This window comes from Urtica dioica, chromosome 5, assembly GCF_054948205.1.
Source record: "Urtica dioica subsp. dioica isolate 48M chromosome 5, U.dioica_male_clone48M_v1_H2, whole genome shotgun sequence".
Lineage (NCBI taxonomy): Eukaryota > Viridiplantae > Streptophyta > Magnoliopsida > Rosales > Urticaceae > Urtica > Urtica dioica.
In genome coordinates this window covers 11,673,046-11,693,695 of record NC_142760.1, presented here as the reverse complement: position 1 = coordinate 11,693,695, position 20,650 = coordinate 11,673,046, and the positions used below count along the sequence as shown (strand labels likewise).

The window sequence follows — 20,650 nt, the reverse complement described above, 5'->3', positions numbered from 1 at the left end:
AGTCATGACCGAAGGCATCATCGATCTACCGGTCACCTTCGGAACTCCCGGAGGCATTGAAGTCATTCACATGGTCCCATTCCTAGTGGTCGACCAAGAGTCCCCCTACAACGTAATCGTTGGGCGACCCACGTCGAACCGGCTAAGGGCAATCACTTCAACATACCACCTACTGGTGAAGTTCCCTACCAAGGATGGAATCGGCATCATGGCTGGAGATCAATCCCAAGCCAGAATATGCTACATCCAGGGAATCGATGGAAAAACTGCTAGAAAGACGGTTAACACAATCTCCCAGCTCAGAGATAGCGTCGATTCGACCAAGGTCCTCCGCGAAGTCCATGAAGACACCTGCATGACACCCAAGTGCAAGGTAACGGCGTCCTCATCAGGGACCCCACAGAGTCTACCAAGTCATACATGGACGAGACACCGATCTATCACCTGTGGAATGCGGAACACTTGAGAAAGTACTACCAGTAGCCAGCGCTTCCCCCCATTTTATTTCTTTGCTTTCCAACATTCAATAAGGCCTACGAGCCAATGTTTTAGGATTTCAAATTTTTGCAATATTAATAAAGTTCGAGGTTTTTCTTTCAAAATCCACTTTATCAAAGATTTTCAATCATCAAAGATTACACTTGTAAACCCAAAACTCGGGAGGCTAGTGACATAGGCAATGGTAAGTACGCTCAAAATCCTCAAGAAAGTACGCTCCACAAAAAGAAAGCACGCTCCATCAAAACAAAACACCCGAACATAAAACGAGAACAAGCGTGCACGTAAGACGCCTCAGCGGCGCGCCACAAGCCATCCCAGAGATGAAGGCTAAGACGCCTCCACGGCGCGCCACAAGCCATCCCAGAGATGCAGGCTAAAACGCCTCCGCAGCGCGCCATAAGCCATCCCAAAGATGCAGGCTAAGACGCCTACATGGCGTACCTAAGACGCCTACATGGCGCAACCTAAGACGCCTACATGGCGCACTTAAGACGCCTACATGGCGCAACCTAAGACGCCTACATGGCGCACTTAAGACGCCTACATGGCGCACGTAAGACGCCTAAATGGTGCAACCTAAGACGCCTACATGGCGCGACCTAAGACGCCTACATGGCGCACTTAAGACGCCTACATGGCACACGTAAGACGCCTAAAGGCGCAACCTATAAGACGCCTACATGGCGCAACCTAAGACGCCTACATGGCGCACTTAAGACGCCTACATGGCGCACGTAAGACGCGTAAAGGTGCAACCCGTAAGACGCCTACATGGCGCAACCTAAGACGCCTACATGGCGTACTTAAGACGCCTACATGGCGCACGTAAGACGCGTAAAGGCGCAACCCGTAAGACGCCTACATGGCGCAACCTAAGACGCCTACATGGCGCACTTAAGACGCCTACATGGCGCACGTAAGACGCCTACATGGCGCAACCTAGGACGCCTACATGGCGCACTTAAGACGCCTACATGGCGCGCGTAAGACGCCTACATGGCGCAACCCAAGACGCCTACATGGCGCGCTTAAAACGCCTACCTGGTGCGACTTAAGATGCCCACATGGCGCAACCAAGTCGTCACTCGCGATGCACCTAAGGCGCCTACATGGCGTACTTAAGACGCCCACATGGCGCAACCAAGTCGTCCCTCGTGATACACCTAAGTAACCTACATGCCGCATCTAGGCCATCCCTCACGACTTGCCTACGATGCCTAAAACAACGTACAGAGCCGTCTCTAATGACGCGCTCTGAGTCACCGCAAGGCGCTGCGTATGATGACTAATCGCAACGCACCTGAACTGCCATACAAGGCGTAGGTCGTGCCATCTTCACCACCGCCTACTGAGCGCAATCACACTCGCCTTAGGAGACTCCCCATTCCGTGCGAGCTAATTGAAGCTGCTCGCAAAGCCTCGCGAACCCTGCCTCTGAGCAAGAACCTCGCTCGGCCTGAACTGGCTGAGACTTCGCTCCTCGAGTCGAGCTTCGCTCCTCGAGACAAGTCACTCTCCTCGAGTCGAGCTTCGCTCTTCGAGTCAAGTCATTCCCATTGAGTCGAGCCTCGCTCCTCGCGTTGAGTCATTCTCCTCGAGTCGAGCATTGCTCCTCAATTCGAGTCACTCTCCTCGAGTCGAGCTTTGCTCCTCGAATCGAGTCATTCTCCTCGAGTCGAGCCTCGTTCCTCGAGTCGAGTCATTCTCCTTGAACCGAGCCTCGCTCCTCGAGTCGAGTCATGCTCCTCGAGTCAAGTCACTCTCCTCGAGTCGAGCTTCGCTCCTCGAGTCGAGTCATCCTCCTCGAGTCGAGCTTCGCTCCTCGAGACAAGTCACTCTCCTCGAGTCGAACTTCGCTCCTCGAGTCAAATCACTGTGCTCGAGTCGAGCCTTGCTCCCCGAGTCAAATCATTCTCCTCGAGTCGTGCCCCGCTCCTCGAGTCGGGTCATTCTCCTCAAGTCGAGCCTCGCTCCTCGAGTCGAGTCATTCTCCTCAAGTCGAGCTTTGCTCCTCGAGTCGAGTCATTCTCCTCGAGTCGAGCCCCGCTCCTCGAGTCGAGCCATTCTCCTCAAGTCGAGCTTTGCTCCTCGAGTCGAGTCATTCTCCTCAAGTCGAGTTTCGCTCCTTGAGTCGAGTCATTCTCCTTGAAGTCGAGCTTCGCTCCTTGATTCGAGTCATTCTCCTCGAAGTCGAGCCTCGCTCCTCGAGTCGAGTCATTCTCCTCAAGTCAAGCTTTGCTCCTCGAGTCGAGTCATTCTCCTCAAGTCGAGCTTCGCTCCTCGAGTCAGATCACTGTCCTCGAGTCGAGCCTTGCTCCCCGAGTCAAATCATTCTCCTCGAGTTGTGCCCCACTCCTCGAGTTGAGTCATTCTCCTCAAGTCGAGCCTCGCTCCTCGAGTCGAGCCTCTCTCCTCGAGTCGAGTCATTCTCCTCAAGTCGAGCTTTGCTCCTCGAGTCGAGTCATTCTCCTTAAGTCGAGCTTCGCTCCTCGAGTCAAATCACTGTCCTCGAGTCGAGCCTTCCTCCCCGAGTCAAATCATTTATTTCACTCATTTACCTCATGAAATCGTCAATTTCGGGACAATTTCGTAAAATGTACCACTCAGCGAGCAATCGTATATTCTCATCTAAGCGTATTGTGGTCATCTTCCCGTAAGGCCGACAACTTGATGACTGAAACACCGATAACTCCCGTTCGACACCTTCGAAGTTAGACGCGACGTCTGTTCGTTGGGGCATGTTGAAACGATTCTCAACGCCTTCTAGATACCTTGAGCAGAATGTCAATGCTTCGTCTACAACATAGGCTTCGGCAATTGAACCCTCTGGTCTAGCTCGATTACGCACAAAGTTCTTGAGCGTTCCAAGGTATCTCTCAAATGGATACATCCACCGCATATGAACTGGACCTCCGTTAATTGCCTCCTCCGGTAGATGCATTACCAAATGAACCATGATTGTGAAGAATTCAGGCGGGAAAATTCGTTCCAGCTTACACAATATAAGCTGCACATCCTCCTGCGCCTTCTCAATGTCTGAAATTACCAGCGTTCTAGAGCAAATAAGTCTGAAGAAGTTGCAGAGCTCTATTATGGCATCTCGAATGGTTCGATCCAGAAAAGGACGAATAGCAGGAGCCAATAAGCGCTGCATAATCACGTGACAATCGTGAGACTTCAAACCCGTCAACCTCCCATCCGCGGTAACATTCTTCTTCAAATTCCCCGCAAAACCATCGGGAAATCTGACAGATCTCAAGAACTCAGTAAACCGCTTCCGTTTTGAAGGTGTCAGAGTGTATGACGACGGCGGTTTCATCCATCTATCTCCTTCTTGGTACAAATGAATCTCGTGCCTTATGTTCCAGTCCGCCAAAGTCAACCGCGCCTTATCTGTGTCTTTCGTCTTCCCCTCGATGTTCAGCAAGGTACCCAGAAGATTGTCGCATACATTCTTTTCTATATGCATTACATCGAGGTTATGCTTCAGCGTAAGACTCGACCAATACGGCAACTCGAAGAAAATACTTTTCTTGGTCCAATTCAGCTCACTCGCATCATGCTTTCGTTTCTTCCCGCCGAAGTCAGGGTGCTTCCCCGGGGTTGCATCTCCCACTAATCGCAATTGTCGAAGTATGTCGCTCGCTGATTTTCTCGCTGGTGGTGGTCGTTTCTCATTTTGTACCTTGTACAGTTTGCTCTTCCTCATCGGGTGTAACAACGGCAAGAATCGACGATGATCGCAGTAAACAATCTTGTTTCGAGCCTTGAAAGATGGTGTGTCGTTGTTACACGTCGGACAAGCAAGGTACCCTTGTCCACTCCATTTCGACAAACTGTTTCTCGCTGGAAAATCATTCACCGTCCATAGAAGTACGGAGAACAACCTGAATAGCTCACCGGTCGAACCATCTCTCAACACAACACCGGTTTCCCACAATTCCTTCAGCTCATCAATCAGCGGTCGTAAGAAAACATCCATGTCTTTTCCCGGCGCACTACGACCTGGTATAAGCAATGTTAACATCAAGTACGATGTTTTCATGCACAACCACGGCGGTAAATTGTACGCAGTCAAGACTACCGGCCATATACTGTACGATAAACTCATGTCACCAAATGGGTTGAAACCATCAGCGGCAAGTCCAAGCCGGACGTTCCTCGGTTCTGCCGCAAACATGGGATATTTTCGGTCGATCTCCTTCCACGTTGCTCCATCTGCAGGATGTCACAGTACACCATCCTCCTTAATGCGTTCATTCTCGTGCCACTGCATCTGTAGAGCTGTGTGCCGACTCGCGTACAGTCGCTTAAGTCGATCTTTCAGTGGAAAGTAGCGCAACACTTTATGCGCTACTTTTTTTCCACCGTCTTTCTTCAGCCACCGGCTCTCATTACAAACTGGACACTCGTCTAGATTGGCGTTGTCCTTCCAAAACAACGCGCAATCGTGTTTGCAGACGTGAATCGACTCGTAACCCATACCAAATCGACGCATTTCGCCTTTGCTTCATAGTGTGACTCTGGAATCGTGTTGCCGATCGGATGAGTCTTTTTCAGTACTTTCAGTAGCTGATCAAACGACTTATTCGTCCACTTGTTCATCACTTTCAAATGCATCAACGTGACAACAAAGGAGAGTGACGAATACTCCGTACAACCCGGCCATAATTTTGTGTTCAGGTCGCTGAAAAGGTCATCGAACTGTCTACTCTGGTATTCTGCATTCGGTTCAATACTGTCATCATCACCGTCTACGTCGTTGTGATCTAAGATATCGTGTATAGCATCAAACATCCTGCCTCCTCCTCTGTAATCCGTCTGATACTGCATTACGTCATCTTCTTCCTCCCCGTGAAAGTTCCACCTCGTGTAATTCCTCTTAAATCCTCTGATAAAGAGATGATTCTCTATATCAGGAATTTTTTGCATCAACACATTGTTACACCTCTTGCATGGACACTTAACTCGTCCTTCGACATTTACGTGTTGTCGGGCCATTGCCATGAACTCTGTCATGCCAGCCGCAAACTCAACGCTTAAACGTTGGTCCTCGATTATCCAATTCCTATTTGGATAACTCATTTTACCTATAGATTGAACATTTCAAAATTTAGTAGTTTTCGGATTTTATTTTATAATTTCTCGATCCTACCGAAATTTCGGCAGAACCTCCCCTATAAACTTAACAACCCGGCATCAAGCCTTTAACTTTAAAACCTGCATAGAAACATCCTAAAACTAACAATAAATCCAACCTCAGTGGTTCGATTATTAAAATTCATAATCCATATCAACTAATTAATTTTACATTTTTAATCATTTCTAACAAGAATATAATACAATTCCATTTAATTTACATAAACTAACTAATTGTTTTTACATGTTTTTACATAATTTTACCTAATATAAATATTTATACGTAATATTAAAATTTATAACTAATTTAAATATTTGTGTAAACAAAACTAATTTAAATATTTATAAAATTTATAACAAATATATAATTCATTTATAACTAATTAATTCATTTATAATTTATAAAATTTATAACAAATATATAATTCTAAAAATATAAATGATGTAAATATAACTAATTAAAATAAATTTATAACTAATATATAACTAAAGTTATACATATAAATAACTAATATATATAACTAATATATTAATTCTATAACTAACTAATATATATATATATATATATATATATATATATATATATATATATATATATAAAGTTTAAAAAAAAAACTTACCGATCCAGAGGGAGAGCTAGCGCGCGGGAACAAGAGGAGGGGAAGCGGCCAAGGACGGCGTCGGCGGGGAAGCGGCTACGACGTCGGCGGCGGAGCGGCGGAGTAGTGGCGGAGCGCGGCGGAGGAGCTGCAATGGGAGAGAGAGAGGTAAGGAGAGAGCTATGAGGAGATAGAGAACTGAGGAGAGATAGACTTACCGGGGAGGACGACATCGACGTCGACGGCATCGGCGGCACACGGCGGAGGAGGGCACACGGCGGACGAACGACGGGAGAGGCGAAAATGAGAGAAAAACTCGATTTAGGTCAGGAAAACGTAATGGGGAAACTAATTCGCGATCTGGTATTTAAAGAAATTTAGCGACGATTTAATCGTCGCTAATTGATTACATTTCGTCGCTAAATGCACTTAAATAACCAGGCATTTAGCGACGAATAATAGAGATTTAGCGACGATTTGATCATCGCTAAATCATTTCATTTTAATTTAATGGGAGGGATTTTTCCCTCTTTAAAATTCGTCAAAATTCGAAAACATTTAGCGACGATTTCTTCATCACTATTTGTATAGCGACGACAAAAAAATATTTAGCAACGAGAAATTCGTCGCTAAATGTTTTCGTCTTAATTAAATTGGAGGGATTTTTCCCTCTTTAAACTTTGAAATTAATTCTACATTATTAGCGACGATATTCTCGTCGCTAAATGAATTCAGAAATCATTAGCGACGAATTTATCGTCTCTAAATATTTTCCCGCGAACTTAGCGACGACAAAAAAGAATTAGCGACGATAAATTCGTCGCTAATTATCTTTGCCGCCAAACATTAATATTTTTGGCACCAAAAAATTAGCGACGATATTATCCTCGCTAAAAGGGTGATTAGCGACGATTTATTAGCGACGATTTATTAGTCGCAAATAGTTTCGTCGCTAAATGTGGTATTTCTTGTAGTGTCGGCCTCCAAAAAAATAATTCGCAAAAAAATAGGGATGCAACACGAGGACTTCCCAGGACGTCACCCATCCTAGTACTACTCTCGCCCAAGCACGGCTAACATCGGAGATCTGATAGAATCCGGTGCATTATTGCTGGTATGATCGCATCCGCAAGCATTAGCGCGCATAATCTATATAAGAATCAACGCCGCGACTCCCAAAAGACATAACTACGTCTTCGATGCACCAAAAATCACATATAATATATGAATTCCTAATAACTTTTCGCGATCTTTGCGTTGTGACGGTTTCGGAAGAGTGATCGATGAAATTCAGACAAGGTGAACAGGGGAAGGGTAAAACCATAATTATCGCCCTCGGTCTGGGATTTCGACTTTCACCGGTGAATTAAGAGCGTAAACGAGCATTTGAACAAGACTCGGACCGATTTTTGGCCAAATTCAATCGTTTCCGCCTCCGAGAAAAATAATTCGCAAAAACATAGGGATGGAACACGAGGACTTCCCAGGATGTCACCCATCCTAGTACTACTCTCGCCCAAGCACGCTTAACTTTGGAGTTCTGATGGGTTCCGGTGCATCAGTGCCGGTATGATCGCATCCGCAAGCATTAGCGCGCATTATCTATATAAGAATCAACGGCGCGACTCCCAGAAGCCATAACAATGTCTTCGATGCACCAAAAATCACATATAATATCTGAATTTACAATAACTTTTCGCGATTTTTGCGTTGGGACGATTTCGGAAGAGTGATCGATGAAATTCCAACAAGGTGAACGGGGGAAGAGTAAAATCGTAAATTTCGCCCTCGGTCCATGACATCGACTTTCACCGGTGAATTGTAAGCGTAACCGAGCATTTGAACATGTCTCGAAGCGGTTTTTGGTCAAATTCCATCGTTTCGGCCTCGAAAAAAATAATTCGCAAAAAAAGAGAGATGCAACACGAGGACTTCCCAGGAGGTCACCCGTCATAGTACTACTCTCGCCCAAGCACGCCTAACTTCGGAGATCTGATGGGATCCGGTGCATTAGTGTTGGTATGATCGCATCCCTAAGCATTAGCACGCATTATCTACATAAGAATCAACGCCGCGACTACTAAAAGCCATAACTACGTTTTCGATGCACCATAAATCACATATAATATTAGAATTCCTAATAACTTTTCGCGATCTTCGCATTGGGACGGTTTCGGAAGAGTGATCGGTGAAATTCCGACAAGGTGAACGTGGGAAGGGTAAAATCATAAATTTCGCCCTCGGTCCAAGATTTCCACTTTCACCAGTGAATTGTAAGCGATTTTTGGTAAAATTCCTTCGTTTCGGCCTCCGAAAAAAATAATTCGCAAAAAAAGAGGGATGCAACACGAGGCCATCCCAGGACGTCACCCATCCTAGTACTACTCTCGCCCAAGCACGCCTAACATCGGAGATCTGATGGGATCCGGTGCATTACTGCTGGTATGATCGCATCCGCAAGCATTAGCGCGCATAATCTATAAAAGAATCAACGCCGCGATTCCCAAAAGCCATCACTACGTCTTCGATGCACCAAAAATCACATATAATATATGAGTTCCTAATAACTTTTCGCGATCTTTGCGTTGGGACGGTTTCGGAAGAGTGATAGGTGAACTTCCGACAAGGTGAACGCGGGAAGGGTAAAATCGTAAATATCGCCCTCGGTCTGGGATTTCGACTTTCACCGGTGAATTATGAGCGAAAACGAGTGTTTGAACAAAACTCGGACCGATTTTTGGCAAATTCCATCGTTTCCGCCTCCGAGAAAAATAATTCGCAAAAAAAGAGAGATGCAACACGAGGACTTCCCAGGAGGTCACCCATCCTAGTACTACTCTCGCCCAAGCACGCTTAACTTTGGAGTTCTGATGGGTTCCGGTGCATTAGTGCTGGTATGATCGCATCCGCAAGCATTAGCGCGCATTATCTATATAAGAATCAACGTCGCGACTCCCAAAAGCCATAACAATGTCTTCGACACAATAAAAATCACATATAATATGTGAATTCCTAATAACTTTTCGCGATCTTTGCGTTGGGACGGTTTCGGAAGAGTGATCGATGAAATTCCAACAAGGTGATCGGGGGAAGGGTAAAATCATAAATTTCGCCCTCGGTCCGAGATTTTGACTTTCACCTGTGAATTGTAAGCGTAAACGAGCATTTGAACAAGACCCGTAGCGATTTTTGGTCAAATTCCGTCTATTCGGCCTCCCAAAAAAATAATTCACAAAAAAAGAGGGACGCAACACGAGGACTTCCCAGGACGTCACCCATCCTAGTACTACTCTCGCCCAAGCACGGCTAACATCGGAGATCTGATAGGATCCAGTGCATTATTGCTGGTATGATCGCATCCGCAAGCATTAGCGCGCATAATCTATATAAGAATCAACGTCGCGACTCCCAAAAGACATAACTACGTCTTCGATGCACCAAAAATCACATATAATATATGAATTCCTAATAACTTTTCGCGATCTTTGCGTTGGGACGGTTTCGGAAGAGTGATTGATGAAATTCAGACAATGTGAACGGGGGAAGGGTAAAATCGTATATATCGCCCTCGGTTTGGGATTTCGACTTTCACCGGTGAATTAATAGCGTAAACTTGCATTTGAACAAGACTCGGACCGATTTTTAGCCAAATTCCATCGTTACCGCCTCCGAGAAAAATAATTCGCAAAAAAAAGAGATGCAACACGAGGACTTCCCAGGAGGTCACCCATCCTAATACTACTCTCGCCCAAGCACCCTTAACTTTGGAATTCTGATGGGTTCCGGTGCATTAGTGCTGGTATGATCGCATCCTCAAGCATTAGCGCGCATTATCTATATAAGAATCAACGTCGCGACTCCCAAAAGCCATAACAATGTCTTCGATGCACCAAAAATCACATATAATATCTGAATTTCTAATAACTTTTCGCGATCTTTGTGTTGGGACTGTTTCGGAAGAGTGATCGATGAAATTCCAATAAGTTGAACGGGAGAAGGATAAAATCGTAAATTTCGCCCTCGATCCATGATTTCGACTTTCACCGGTGAATTTTAAGCGTAAACGAGCATTTGAACAAGTCTCGAAATGATTTTTGGTCAAATTCCATCGTTTCGGCCTCGAAAAATATAATTCGCAAAAAAAGAGGGATGCAACACGAGGACTTCTCAGGAGGTCACCCATCCTAGTACTACTCTCGCCCAAGCACATCTAACTTCGGATATCTGATGGGATCTGGTGCATTAGTGCTGACTGTTTCGGAAGAGTGATCGATGAAATTCCAAGAAGTTGAACGGGGGAAGGATAAAATCGTAAATTTCGCCCTCGGTCCATGATTTCGACTTTCACCGGTGAATTTTAAGCGTAAACGAGCATTTGAACAAGTCTCGAAATGATTTTTGGTCAAATTTCATCGTTTCGGCCTCCGAAAAAAATAATTTGCAAAAAAAGAGGGATGCAACACGAGGACTTCCCAGGACGTCACCCATCCTAGTACTACTCTCGCCCAAGCACGCCTAACTTTTTGCCATAACTTTTTGCGAATTTTGGTCCCGTCGTTTCCGCCTCTGAAAAACATAATTCGCAAAAAAAGAAAGATGCTACACGAGGATCCAGTGCATTAGGGCTGGTATGATCACATCCGCAAGCATTAGCGCGCATTATCTATATAAGAATCAATGTCGCGACTCCCAAAATCCATAACAATGTCTTCGATGCACCAACAATCACATATAATATCTGAATTTCTAATAATTTTCGCAATCTTTGCGTTAGGACGGTTTCGGAAGAGTGATCGATGAAATTCCAACAATGTCAACGGGGGAAGGGTAAAATCGTAAATTTCGCCATCGGTCCATGATTTCGACTTTCAGCGGTGAATTGTAAGCGTAAACGAGCACTTGAAAAAGACTCGAAGCGGTTTTTGGTCAAATTTCATCCTTTCGGCCTCGAAAAAAATAATTCGCAAAAAAAGAGGGATGCAACACGAGGACTTCCCAGGAGGTCACCCATCCTAGTACTACTCTCGCCCAAGCACGCCTAACTTCGGAGATCTGATGGGATCCGGTGCATTACTGCTGGTATGATCGCATCCGCAAGCATTAGCGCGCATAATCTATATAAGAATCAACGCCGCGACTCCCAAAAGCCATAACTACGTCTTCGATGCACCAATATAATATATGAATTCCTAATAACTTTTCGCGATTTTGCGTTGGGACGGTTTCGGAAGAGTGATCGGAGATATTCCGACAAGGTGAACGGGGGAAGCGTAAAATCTTAAATATCGCCCTCGGTTTGGGATTTCGACTTTCACCTGTGAATGATAAGCGTAAACGAGCATTTGAACAAGACTCGGAGCGATTTTTGGCCAAATTCCATCGTTTTTGCCTCCGAGAAAAATAATTCGCAAAAAAAGAAGGATGCAACACGAGGACTTCCCAGGAGGTCACCCATCCTAGTACTTCTCTCGCCCAAGCACGCTTAACTTTGGAGTTCTGATGGGTTCTGGTGCATTAGTGCTGGTGTGATCGAATCCGCAAGCATTAGCGCGCATTATCTATATAAGAATCAACGTTGCGACTCCCAAAAGCCATAACAATTTCTTCGATGCACCAAAAATCACATATAATATCTGAATTCCTAATAACTTTTCGCGATCTTTGCGTTGGGACGGTTTGGGAAGAGTGATCGATGAAATTCCAACAATGTGAACGGGGGAAGGGTAAAATCGTAAATTTTGCCCTCGGTCCATGATTTCGACTTTCACCGGTAAATTGTAAGCGTAAACGAGCATTTGAACAAGTCTCGAAGTGGTTTTTTTTCAAATTCCATCGTTTCGGCCTCGAAAAAAATAATTTGCAAAAAAAGAGGGATGCAACACGAGGACTTCCCAGGAGGTCACCCGTTCTAGTACTACTCTCGCCCAGGCACACCTAACTTCGGAGATCTGATGGGATCTGGTGCATTAGTGTTGGTATGATTGCATCCGCAAGCATTAGTGCGCATTATCTACATAAGAATCAACGCCGCGACTGTTGTCAGTCGTTTTCGGAAAACTCGAGACGCCAAGAAGGCGCGTCGCTCAAAGGGCCGATGGTCAGGCCAGAGGTCCTGAAGAGCGGCGAGCCCTCAAGCCCTCGCCCAAACTCTTGACTCCTTGAGTCGAGCCTAGTCCCTCGAGTTGAGACTTGAGTCGGCTCCCTGAGTCGAGCCTTGCTCCTCGAGTCGAGACTTGATTCAGTCTCCTCGAGTCAAGCCTCACTCCTCGAGTTGAGCCTTGAGTCAGTCTCCTCGAGTCGAGCCTCGCTCCTCGAGTTGAGCCTTGAGTCAGTCTCCTCATGTCGAGCCTCGCTCCTCGAGTTGAGCCTTGAGTCAGTCTCTTCGAGTCGAGCCTCGGTCCTCGAGTTGAGCCTTGAGTCAGTCTCCTCGAGTCGAGCCTTGGTCCTCGAGTTGAGCCTTAAGTCAGTCTGCTCAAGTCAAGCCTCGGTCCTTGAGTTGAGCCTTGAGTCAGTCTCCTCGAGTCGAGCCTCGCTCCTTGAGTCGAGACTTGATTCAGTCTCCTCGAGTCGAGCCTCGTCCCTCCGAGTCGGGACCGGAGTCGGTCCTCTCGAGGCGAGCCCCGACTCGGATCATATCCATCGAATAGATACATTCGTGTCATAAACACGGAATGCGAAGCCCACAATAGCTCAACGGGCCCGGAAGTACGACGGTCGCGAAAAGCCCAAGAAGACCAGCCCTGCGCGCGCTGCGCCTACGCTCGCTGCGCTGCGCCGCGACAGCCACCGACCCCATTAAGCAGCATCGTCGTCCCACGTCTCTTGGCTAAATGGGGCATGGACATCATTGGCCAGCTTCCTAGAGCACCAAGGCAATACGAATATGCCATAATCGCCATTGACTACTTTACTAAGTGGGTAGAGGCCGAGCCGCTCGCCAGAATAACTAAAGCAAACACGACGAGCTTCATCTGGTAAAGCTTTATATGCAGGCACGGTATCCCCGCCTCGATTGTGACCGACAATGGCGCACAATTCGACAACGCACGAGTAAGAGATATCTGCGATCAGCTAAAGATCAGTAAGATCTTCTCCTCGCCGCGTCATCCTCGGGCCAATGGCCAGGTCGAAGCAGTCAACAAGACTATCAAGAGCAATCTTAAAAAGAAGCTCGAAGGCAGAAAAGGCGCCTGGGCCGAGGAATTGCCGTTCTTCCTATGGGCTTACAGGACGACCGCGCGAAACGCCATTCTCCCTCGCATATGGGATCGAGGCCGTGGTTCCGATCGAAACGGAGATACCCACGTTCCGAGTCGATACCTTCAACGAAGCGAACAACAACGAGGTCATGCGCCTGGAGTTGGATTTGATCGACGAAAAGATATCAGAAGTATTCAGACGCCTCGCTGCACAGAAGCGCAATGTCGAAAGATACTACAACTCCAAGATCAAAAGGCGAACCTTTGCCGTCGGAAGCCTTGTACTCAGGCGAGTCTTCCAGAATACACAAGTTCAAGGCGCTGGCGTCCTAGGCCCAAACTGGGAAGGCCCCTATAGAGTCCGAAAAGTCATTCACGACGGGACATACTACATTGAGCACACAGACGGAACTCCGATTCGCCACCCGTGGAATGCGGAACACTTGAGGCAGTACTACCAGTAGCTAGTGTTCCCCACGTTTTATCGCTTTTATTTCCCATTTTCAATAAGGCCTACGAGCCAATGTTTTAGGACTTTAAATTTCTTGCAAATTTTTCGCAAACGTAATAAAATTCGTGTTTTCCATTTCAAAATTCGTCTTGTGCAAGTTTTCCGTTTATCAAAAATTAAAACTTATAACCCCAAAACTTGTGGGGGCTAGCAATGGTAAGGAAACCCTCAAAAAGAACACGCTCCACAAAATTTTTTTAAGACTCCTACATGGCGCACCTAAGACGCCTACATGGCGCAACCAAGACGCCTACATGGCGCAACCAAGACGCCTACATATCGCACCTAAGACGCCTACATGGCGCAACCGAGACGCCTACATGGCGCAACCAAGATGCCTACCTGGCGCACCTAAGACGCCTACATGGCGCACTCAAGACGCCTACATGGCGCAATAAGACGCCTACATGGCGCACTCAAGATGCCTACATGGCGCACGTAAGACGCCTACATGGCGCAACCAAGTCGTCTCTCGAGACGCACCCAAGATGCCTACATGGCGCACTAAGACGCCTACATGGCGCACCTAAGACGCCTACATGGCGCACCTAAGATGCCTATATGGCGCACGTAAGACGCCTACATGGCGCAACCCAAGACGCCTACATGGCGCACTCAAGACGCCTACATGGTGCACTTAAAACGCCTACATGGCGCACCTAAGACGCCTACATGGCGCACCTAAGACGCCTACATGGCGCACTTAAGACGCCTACATGGCGCATCTAAGACGCCTACATGGCGCACTTAAGACGCCTACATGGCGCAACCTAAGACGTCTGCATCACGCAATCAGGACACCTACCCGGCACACATAAGGTGCCTAGGTAGCATGGCTGACTCGCAGTTGAAAAAACTTGCAGAACGCAAAGTGCGTCTGAAGTGAGTTCCTGTTGAGAAAAAAGAACTGGCAAGACCATTGACACAAACACTTGCCTATCAAAACATGCCATGACAAATGAATGAGCAAAAACGTTCATAAAAATAAATAACGTCTCATAAAAGGAAGGGCAACTGCCCCAAAAATCCTAGAAAGCAAGTGCTAAAACAAGTGCGCTGAAAGGAAAAACCTAAAAGAAAGCATGCGCTAAACACTTGCGCAGGAAATATAATAAAGAAAAATATATCACTCGGCGGGATCGTCGCCAATAGGATCGGCCCCGTCGAGTGGTGGGAACAGCGAGTCGAAGAAGTGGAAGGTGACCCCCCGAGAAGCATTCTCGGTAGCTGTGGCGTCCCGACACTCCACTGCCGCCGCATGTCTCGCCTCTTCGACCCCGACGTTGAAATCGTCCTGAAGGTCGGACGCAAGCTATTCCGCTGCAGCTTTCTCCGCGGTGACCCGAGCCACCTCCTCCGCCAAGGAGTCGCGCTCATGCTCCGCTCGAACACGGGCAGCTTCGCTCGATGAAAGTTGGCCCTGAAGAATACCTATTTCTTCTGTGCGCGACTCCAACTGGCATCGAAGGTCCCGCACCTCACTCCGGAAGACCTCTGTCGATCGAGTCGCCACCTCTAGAGCTTGACGTTCCGTTGTTAGCTCCTCAACCATTTTCGCCACGGTCGACTGAGCACGGTCGCATTTTCCGCGGGTAACCCCTAGTTCCACGCGAGCCTCTTGAAGCTGCTCGCGTAGACTCGCAAACTCTGCCTTTGAGTGAGAACCTCACTCGGCACGGGCCAGCTGAGACTTCGCTTGAGCAAGCTCTTCTTGGGCAAGGCGGGAACCACCCGGTGGAAGCCATCAGCTCAGGCGAACGAAACCATTCGAAAACCTTCCGAGCCTCCGACATTCGCCGGATCTCCTTCACGAAGTCGAGATCATCGGCCCCCGCGTCAGCAGAAAACTCGGTTAAGGGACCGAACCGAAGTGGCGCGTCGCCAAAAGCCTCCGCCGAGACCCACACTCACGGTCTTCGATTATATTTCTCTGAGTCCGTGATCAGCTTAGTATTCCGGCGATCACGGGCCATGAAGAAACCGAGTTGCCCGGGCGCATGAAAGACCGCGATGAGATTGCGAAAGTCGCTCACGGTCATCACCCGCTCGGTCTGGCAATACCACTCCATGTGACACATTGCCACGATGCGGTAAAACACCGGACTCATCTGACAAGCATGCACCCCCAGTCGTGCGAGGAGCTGCTGGACGATGGGTTGGAACGGCAACCGCAACCCGCAGTTGAGACTCGTGACCGAAACTACGGCAAAACCACGGCGAGGATGGAAAGGACGGTCGCCCTGTAACGGACGGAGGAGTGCCACGGACGATGGAATGGCAAATGCCTCCCTGAGACCGATGAATGTTCGGTAGGTGAGCGAGCTCGAAGCATCGACCCCCGAACAATCGAAGCCCTCGGGAGCAGCAAAGCCCTCCTCGGGATACCACTCCGTCCTAGCAAGCGACCTCGCCGACACTATCGCCTCTGCGTCAGGGGTCTCGGGCTTAGCACCCCCTGGCTCCACGGAAGGGCCTCCGCCCTCTGGCACGGCCCTTCGGGATGCTCCGGTGCGAGGCCTTCGGCCCCCGGACATGTCTCTGAATCACCTCCGAGATCTTCAAACTCGGGACCAAAATCGTCCACGCAGTCAATCTCATCGAGGACCGACTCTAGCGGAGTCATTGCATCCACGCCCGCAATATCTCCCGGCGTGCCATGAGAATCCAAGTCGGACTTTGCCACGTCGAGGCAGGTCTTGTCGCGAGCCCCCTCGCCAACCAAGTTGATCACGAGGCGAGGAGAAGGATCCCCGGACGTGGGATGATCGACCCCCCCCACCTGTGCCGCGCCCAGTTGGCGCACACTCCTCCTGAGGCTGAGGGACGGGCACGGTCGCGCCCGACTCGCCTCCTTCGAGCCACTGCTCCACTCCACTTGGATTCTCTTCCACGTGCAGAGGAACTTCCCTTAATCCTGCGAAGAGGTCAACCTCTACATGTTCAGAATCCTGAAACAAGAGAGAGAAATCAATCTCGGGATCCTTAGTTGAGAAAAGGGAAGGAATTTCCATAATGCAAGAAGTAGAAAAGAAAAAAAGTGTAGAGAAAGAGAGAAAAAATAAAGTGGAAGAATGGGAGAGAGGGGGGGCTTATCTATAGACTCCTAGGGGGGGGGTAGGAGTCCAAATCCTACTCCCGCAAGGAGAAAAATGGAGGAAAACCTCCAAAAAAGTCGGATTCCCCCGCGCGAAGCGAACCAACCCCGCGCACGGGGCGCGCCGCGCGGGTCGCGTCACACAGGCCGCGCGCCGCGCCATCCAGGGCGCGTGCCGCGTGGCTACACCAAAAAAAGGGGAAGAAAAGGAAAGGAAAACTTTCCTTGGGTGACGAGATTTTGAAGATATTTTCCTCAATCACCCAACATAAAAGACGAAAAGTTCATCGCCGGGAACCTCCCGAGCGACGAACTTGGGGGGCTAATGTTGTCGGTCATTTTCGGAAAACCCGAGACGCCAAGAAGGCACGTCGCTCAAAGGGCCGATGGTCAGGCCGGAGGTCCTGAAGAGCGGCGAGCCCTCAAGCCCTCACCCAAACTCTCGACTCCTTGAGTCGAGCCTAGCCCCTCGAGTTGAGACTTGAGTCGGCTCCCTGAGTCGAGCCTCGCTCCTCGAGTCGAGACTTGATTCAGTCTCCTCGAGTCAAGCCTCACTCCTCGAGTTGAGCCTTGAGTCAGTCTCCTCGAGTCGAGCCTCGCTCCTCGAGTTGAGCCTTGAGTCAGTCTCCTCGAGTCGAGCCTCGCTCCTCGAGTTGAGCCTTGAGTCAGTCTCCTCGAGTTGAGCCTTGAGTCAGTCTCCTCGAGTCGAGCCTCGCACCTCGAATCGAGACTTGATTCAGTCTCCTCGAGTCGAGCCTCGTCCCTCCGAGTCGGGACCGGAGTCGGTCCCCTCGAGGCGAGCCGCGACTCGGATCATATCCATCGAATAGATACATTCGTGTCATAAACCCGGAATGCGAAGCCTACAATAGCTCAATGGGCTCGGAAGGACGATGGTCGCGAAAAGCCCACGAAGACCTTCCCAGCGCGCGCCGCGCCCGGGCAAGGTCGCGCCGCGCGTGGTGCGCCGCTGCCCCTTTGTGCGCCTCCACTTGAAGAAGCGCGCACTCCTAGTCCCACATGGACAATGAAGGACCTTCTTAAGGTCCTCGAACACCTATATAAACCCCCTCTCGCTGAGGGGGAAGCCATCCCTTCATCTCCTATCGATACGCTCGAATTCTCGCTCTCCTCTGCTTCTCTTGATGCCATCTTTGGCCTGAAGCATTCTCGCAAGTCACTCCCATTCTCAGAGGTTCCGAAGCACTCACGGGGACTTCCCGACCGTTGTTCCCTCTGATCGAACCCCCCCAGTGATCAAGCACGCTCCTAGGGTTCTCGACTAGAGTCCCCCTACGCATCTAATACGCTAGACGCGTACGCGATCTCCGAAGTTCTGAAACGCCGCCGAGGACTCCTCCGCGCCCCGTGTCCTTCGTCGAGTACGCTTGTCCACCAAGGCTCCGCGCCTTACACTGCGTTACACACGCCTGAACTACGTTCTGACCTGATCCCACACACGGGTACGTAGGCAGCCGACACACAAGGCACGGTCACTCCTCCTCCTCACCCCTTCCCTCTTCCGAGAGGTGGGTTGATCGGAGAAAACCTAGCTCGAGACTTTCGAGTTCACACTTTTGGCCCGGGTTGGATCACTTGGTCCGGCCTTGGATCGAACCGCCCGAGGTATTCAATCGTTGTTCATTTTCGTGCGACAATAGCGACTACTAAAAGCCATAACTATGTTTTCGATGCACCATAAATCACATATAATATTATAATTCCTAATAACTTTTCGCGATCTTCGCGTTGGGACGGTTTCGGAAGAGTGATCAGTGAAATTCCGACAAGGTGAACGGGGGAGGTGTAAAAACATAAATTTCGCCGTCGGTCCGAGATTTCGACTTTCACCGGAGAATTGTAAGCGTAAACGAGCATTTGAACAAGATCCGTAGCGATGTTTGGACAAATTCCATCGTTTCAGCCTCCGAAAAAAATAATTCGCAAAAAAAGATCGATGCAACACGAGGACTTCCCAGGACGTCACCCATCCTAGTACTACTCTCGCCCAAGCACGCCTAACATCCGAGATCTGATGGGATCCGGTGCATTAATGCTGCTATGATCGCATCCGCAAGCAGTAGCGCGCATAATCTATATAAGAATCAACGCCGCGAATCCCAAAAGACATAACTACGTCTTCGATGCACCAAAAATAACATATAATATATGAATTCCTAATAACTTTTCGCGATCTTTGCGTTGGGACGGTTTCGGAAGAGTGATCGGTGAAATTCCGACAAGGTGAACGGGGGAAGGGTAAAATCAAAAATTTCGCCCTCGGTCCATGATTTCGACTTTCACCGGTGAATTGTAAGCGTAAACGAGCATTTGAACAAGTCTCGAAGTGATTTTTGGTCAAATTCCATCGTTTCGGCCTCGAAAAAAATAATTTGCAAAAAAAGAGGGATGCAATACGAGGACTTCCCAGGAGGACACCCATCCTAGTACTACTCTCCCCCAAGCACGCCTAACTTCGTGGATCTGATGGGATCCGGTGCATTATTGCTGGTGTGATCGCATCGGCAAGCATTAGCGCGCATTATCTATATAAGAATCAATGCCACGACTACCAAAAGCCATAATTACGTTTTTGATGCACCATAAATCACATATAATATTAGAATTCTTAATAACTTTTCGCGATCTTCGCGTTGGGACGGTTTCGGAAGAGTGATCGGTGAAATTCTAACTAGGTGAACGGGGGAAGGGTAAAACCATAAATTTCGCCCTCATTCCGGGATTTCGACTTTCACCGGTGAATTGTAAGATTAAACGAGCATTTGAACAAGACTCGGAGCGATTTTTGGTCAAAGTCCATCGTTTCGGCCCCCGAAAAAAAATAATTCGCAAAAAAAGAGGGATGCAAAACGAGGACTTCCCAGGAGGCCACCTATCCTAGTACTACTCTCGCCCAAGCACGCCTAACTTCGGAGATCTGAAGGGATCCGGTGGATTACTGCTGGTATGATCGCATCCGCAAGCATTAGCGCTCATTATCTATCTGAGAATCAACGTCGTGAATCCCAAAAGCCATAACAATGTCTTCAATGCACCAAAAATCACATATAATATCTGAATTCCTAATAACTTTTCGCGATCTTTGCGTTGGGACTGTTTCGGAAGAGTGATCAATGAAATTCCAAGAAGGTGAACGGGGGAAGGGTAAAATCGTAAATTTTGCCCTCGGTCCATTATTTCGACTTTATCCGGTTAATTGTAAACGTAAATGAGCATTTGAACAAGTCTCGAGGTGGTTTTTGGTGAAATTCCATTGTTTCGGCCTTGAAAAAAAATAATTCCCAAAAAAAGAAGGATGCAACACGAGGACTTCCCAGAAAGACACCCATCCTAGTACTACTCTCACCCTAGCACGCCTCAATTCTGAGATCTGATGGGATCCGGTGCATTAGTGCTGGTATGATCGCATCCGTCAGCATTAGCGCGCATTATCTATATAAGAATCAACGCCGCGACTCCCAAAAGCCATAACTACATTTTTTATGCACCATAAATCACATATAATATTAGAATTTCTAATAACTTTTCGCGATCTTCGCGTTGGGACGGTTTCGGAAGAGTGATCGGTGAAATTCCGACAAGCTGA

General features: G+C 48.2%; 3 non-coding genes and 11 pseudogenes across 3 annotated transcripts; all 14 read right to left on the bottom strand.

Annotated features, from left to right (window-relative positions):
* Positions 1 to 7,248: 7,248 nt before the first annotated feature.
* LOC149395228 (5S ribosomal RNA) lies at positions 7,249 to 7,367 on the bottom strand (annotated as a pseudogene).
* Positions 7,368 to 7,701: 334 nt separating this feature from the next.
* LOC149395227 (5S ribosomal RNA) lies at positions 7,702 to 7,820 on the bottom strand (annotated as a pseudogene).
* A 333-nt stretch (positions 7,821 to 8,153) lies between these two features.
* Positions 8,154 to 8,272, bottom strand: LOC149395226 (5S ribosomal RNA). The gene has a single exon (XR_016299273.1). It is a non-coding gene; the product is annotated as a 5S ribosomal RNA (ribosomal RNA).
* Positions 8,273 to 8,576: 304 nt separating this feature from the next.
* LOC149395225 (5S ribosomal RNA) lies at positions 8,577 to 8,695 on the bottom strand (annotated as a pseudogene).
* Positions 8,696 to 9,028: 333 nt separating this feature from the next.
* LOC149395224 (5S ribosomal RNA) lies at positions 9,029 to 9,147 on the bottom strand. Its single transcript, XR_016298951.1, has one exon. It is a non-coding gene; the product is annotated as a 5S ribosomal RNA (ribosomal RNA).
* Positions 9,148 to 9,481: 334 nt separating this feature from the next.
* LOC149395223 (5S ribosomal RNA) lies at positions 9,482 to 9,600 on the bottom strand (annotated as a pseudogene).
* Positions 9,601 to 9,933: 333 nt separating this feature from the next.
* LOC149395222 (5S ribosomal RNA) lies at positions 9,934 to 10,052 on the bottom strand (annotated as a pseudogene).
* Positions 10,053 to 11,213: 1,161 nt separating this feature from the next.
* Positions 11,214 to 11,332, bottom strand: LOC149395221 (5S ribosomal RNA). Its single transcript, XR_016298999.1, has one exon. It is a non-coding gene; the product is annotated as a 5S ribosomal RNA (ribosomal RNA).
* Positions 11,333 to 11,657: 325 nt separating this feature from the next.
* On the bottom strand, positions 11,658 to 11,776 carry LOC149395220 (5S ribosomal RNA; annotated as a pseudogene).
* Positions 11,777 to 12,109: 333 nt separating this feature from the next.
* LOC149395219 (5S ribosomal RNA) lies at positions 12,110 to 12,228 on the bottom strand (annotated as a pseudogene).
* Positions 12,229 to 18,997: 6,769 nt separating this feature from the next.
* On the bottom strand, positions 18,998 to 19,116 carry LOC149395218 (5S ribosomal RNA; annotated as a pseudogene).
* A 333-nt stretch (positions 19,117 to 19,449) lies between these two features.
* Positions 19,450 to 19,568, bottom strand: LOC149395217 (5S ribosomal RNA; annotated as a pseudogene).
* Positions 19,569 to 19,903: 335 nt separating this feature from the next.
* On the bottom strand, positions 19,904 to 20,022 carry LOC149395216 (5S ribosomal RNA; annotated as a pseudogene).
* A 334-nt stretch (positions 20,023 to 20,356) lies between these two features.
* Positions 20,357 to 20,475, bottom strand: LOC149395215 (5S ribosomal RNA; annotated as a pseudogene).
* Between the last annotated feature and the right edge of the window lie 175 nt (positions 20,476 to 20,650).